Raw genomic sequence first — 4,124 nt, forward strand, 5'->3', positions numbered from 1 at the left:
ATATATATAAGACACCTAACCCCAGGTCAGGATATACCTATTTCCTTTTTTTTCTCAGGCACATTCTTGTACATCTTAATACTTCTGAAAGTTGGAAGCATGATACCATCACTGCTATGAGGACTTTGTTAATACATATTGGAAAAATTTGTAAATTGTATGTTTAATCAAATTTAGAAATACAACCAATGCTATGATATTGTAATGTGCCATCAAATTGTATTGACAATCCTAAAATTGTCAGCTAGGAGTTAGGTGGGAGTAGCAGGTGGTGCACTCTGCTAATTCCAGCACTCTGGGAGGCTGAAGCAGGAGGATTACAAGTTTGAGCCTGGTCTGGGAAACTTAGCAATTTAGTGAGACCCTGTCACAAAATAAACAGTAAAAAAGGGCTGGAAATGTAACCTTATGATAGGCCCTGGATTCAATCCCCAGCACTGAAATAAAAGTTAAAGAGGCCTATATTACTATTGATGATCTAGGTATCAGGTTGGAAAACCTGATTTCATGTGTGGCCAACAAGGTTAAGATCTTAATATTTTAATTATACCCTATATACACATTTTGTAAATAATGAAAAGAGATCCAAGAATTATATCACCCCAAAAGATATTTATTGCAAAAAAAATGACATGTGGTTGAGGCAATTGATAACCAAGTAAAAGCGTGTAAGCTAAACTCTTGGTACGTAGTTTTTGGCTTTTAACTGAACCAACATAAATGGATTCATCTTTATGTCTCTCCAGATTCCCTCAATCCATCTGTTTCTCTAGGCTTTGGTCATCCAATTGCTCAGAGAAGGGCCCTGAGCACCACACCCCTCCTTCCCTCTTCTACAACTCCCAGCTATGTCCTTCTATCTGGAGAAGGATGGGGGCCCTCATGGGTGCCTGCTTGCACAGGCTTACTGGGGTGGGAATTGCAGCTACTCTAGAGCATAATCTGACCCAAGGAGATCTGCGGAGCCACTGTTGCTTCACTGTTTCTAAAGTGTTGTCTTGAGGGGAATCATGTTCACATTCCTCAGTGGCTGCCCAGAGGGGTTGGTCCATGAAGCTTGGGAGAGTGCAAATTATTCCTCATAAGGCAAACTTGGATCTCTGAGCCCTGTGACACAGAAAGGAGCAGCAAGTATGTTGCACTCACCTATCCCTAGTGCACTGTACAGATTGGTCAAGCAAGTGATGATCTTTTCTCTTGAAATCATGGACATCTTGATAATGCACATCTGGTGCCTATCTCTGCCCTAAGTTTACAAATGAAGCATTAGCACACACACTTGGCCTCATATTCTATTTTCTAGGGTAGTGGTTTTCAAACTTTTTACAAGACTGCGAGGTCCACCTCCAGAGTTTCTGATTTAGTAGATCTGGGATAGACTCCAAGAATTTACATTTCTAATAAGTTCCTAGGTAATGCTGATATTACTGGTTCACAGATTATTCTTTGAGAACCAATGTTCCAGGCAATGCACAGTAAGACAGTTGGTATCAGAAATGGTCCTAGAAGAAGAGCATTGGATGGGATCTACAGTTAGATTTTCCACCTGTGTGAAAAAAGCGAGGGATCCTGTTGTTGGTGATAAGCATGGTGGTATGTAGTGACATCACTGAGACTCATCAGTGGTTAAAGGAGATGAAATGCAGGCAACAATAATACATTGCAAGAGCAAGTGACTACAACACTTGACTAGTAAGGAGCAATGAGAACTAGAATTGTGTGTGGAGCTGCTGACAGAAATGGTATTTTCATAAATACAAAAAAAGGAGAATATGGAAACAAAGCCTTTGTAAATAGGGAGGGGTGGAGGGGTTAAAGGGAGGTAGGGCAATGCGGAGGAATAAGGCCCAAGATATACTGTATACAGGTACAAATTCCCAATAATGAATGTCAGCATACTGTAATCCTAAAATGTACCAATAAAATTAATGAATTTTTTAAAAAAAGAAATGGTACTTTTGTAAAATGGAAGTGACAAGTTCAAGGCAACCAGTAGCCAAGCCACACCACTAAAAGCCAGGAGGCCTCTCTAGAGGATTAAAGGAGATTATCTTTTCCTGCAATCATGGAGACTGAACTGAGATTTGGGCTTAGGATAAGATTATAAGAGCTAAGAATGGCAGAGCACTAAGTACACAAGCTCCATTGATTTCCTATGTGGAAGCCAGGATTCTGGTAGGGAAGATGTTGAATCCTCTGATCTGGGGTAAAGTGCTTGGAGGGAAGAAACTGGAATCTTAGAGACCACAGCTCCTCTAGACTGCTCAACACGGCAGAAGCATCTCCTTCCTCCTCGCCAGAGGAAAAACTCCCCTCCTTCCATGACACCACACAAGGCCGTCAGGTGAAAGGCACCTTGCAAGATACACTCCCACCCCCTTTTTTGCCTCCACATCAAAAGCCAGAGTTAGGTCTCAGTGCATCCTGAGCAGGCAGTACAGCCTCTGTTGTGGGAAGAAAAAGCACACATCTCAGAGTAATAATGAATACAGTGGATACAGTACAATGGCAGGGAGTGGGAAGTCAGAGCGGACGCTGAGGGTGTCTGATCAAGAGGACGGTGGAAATAAAGGCGTTCAGAGGGACAATGCATTGGCACCAAACGTTCACCTACAACGATATAATAATTTGGCCAAGCCTGGTTTTAGGGTCTGCTTTCTGTAAACCCTGAGCTCATGGTGTTTCACTGTAGCAAGCAGGGTGGAAATGCAGCAACTTCTTCAACACGGCATTGCTAAGATCAGAAGACTCAGGCAGGCTGGAATGAAAAAAAAATGGATTAGCTATTTACCACCTGTTAATGGTATGGGCCAGGGTCAGTGACATTCTTGGTAACATGGGATTGATGGTGGTGAGGTAATGGGAACTGAGCTTTTCAATATCAACAAAGATCGTGGAATGACCGATTTCAGATAGCAGTGCCTATCCACAAGAGTTAAGGTGAATGAAAGTACTGTGAACCACAAGATGGAAGGGCAATCGAGAGCTTCGACAAGCAAGAGTCTGTGGCGATAATGTTCCTGTGGGTGAGACTGACAGGCAGATGACTAGGAAGTTAATCAGCTTGTATCAAATTTTAAAGTGCTTAGGAGAAGGCTGACGTCCTCTGGAGCAATGCAAAATCAAAATTCCCACCCTGTTTCCAGGTCTAAGTTGAAATGTCTTGGAGCTCAATGAATACAGGAGAGGTAGAGTTCACTAAAGGAAGCATCCGTAACGACGCTATGCACGGCAAGTCTTCCTCTGGTTCTTCCCTCAAAGGACTTGCTGTTAATTCTGCGATTAATTGTTTCCTTGGTACTTTTCAGATACAGAGTCTGAGAAGGCATTTGCTTTATTTTTATTTCTAAATTTTTATTTATTCCAAATCAACAATAATACATTGGATGCTTTTATCATGTACAGTGTGTTTTGAAGTATAACTACATCATGGAATGGTTAAACCTTCATAATGAAAAAGGTATTATCTCCCATACTTAAGAATTTTGTATGAGAGCATATATATCCATTTTCTTTATATTTTCAAGAATACAATATATTGACACTAGAGTCACTTGCTGTACAATTGGCATCTTGAAATTTATTCATCTTATCTAACTGTAATTATATACTAATCGGCTAATATCCTCCCATTCTCCCCTCTAACCTGGCATATAGGAGCCACCATTTTACTCTCAACTGTGAAATTGACTTTTTAAGATTCCACATATCATGCAACATTTGTCTTTCTGCATCTGACTTATTTCACTTACCACAATAATTTCCAGTTCTATCTACATTGCTGCAAAAGGCAGAATTTCATTCTTTTTTATTTTCACAGTGTGTATATACCACATTTTATTTTTCCATTCACCGGTTCATGAATATTAGTTTGATTTTATATCCTGGCTATTGAGAATAATGCTGCACTAATAAGGCAGTGCAGATATCTCTTCAACACACTGATTTCATTTCCTCTGGATACATAAACCAATAGTGTGGGCTGGGGATTTAGCTCAGCAGTTCAGTGGCCTGCCTTGCAAGCCCAAGGACCAGAGTTCGATCCCTGGTACCAAAACAAAAAAGCAAAAAACCCATAACCAATAGTGAGGTTGCTAGATTGTGTTATTTTTATTTTAAATTTT

General features: G+C 40.5%; 1 long non-coding RNA gene across 1 annotated transcript in view; it reads right to left on the reverse strand.

Annotated features, from left to right (window-relative positions):
• Window positions 1–2,757, reverse strand: part of LOC104873893 — a 12,183-nt gene extending 9,426 nt beyond the window's left edge. Inside the window, exon 1 of the long non-coding RNA XR_783610.2 lies at window positions 1,147–2,757. This is a non-coding gene — a long non-coding RNA (uncharacterized LOC104873893). The remainder of the gene's footprint in view (window positions 1–1,146) is intronic.
• Between the last annotated feature and the right edge of the window lie 1,367 nt (window positions 2,758–4,124).

Source organism: Fukomys damarensis, unplaced genomic scaffold (assembly GCF_012274545.1).
Source record: "Fukomys damarensis isolate Sample0158 unplaced genomic scaffold, DMR_v1.0_HiC HiC_scaffold_22, whole genome shotgun sequence".
Taxonomy (NCBI): domain Eukaryota; kingdom Metazoa; phylum Chordata; class Mammalia; order Rodentia; family Bathyergidae; genus Fukomys; species Fukomys damarensis.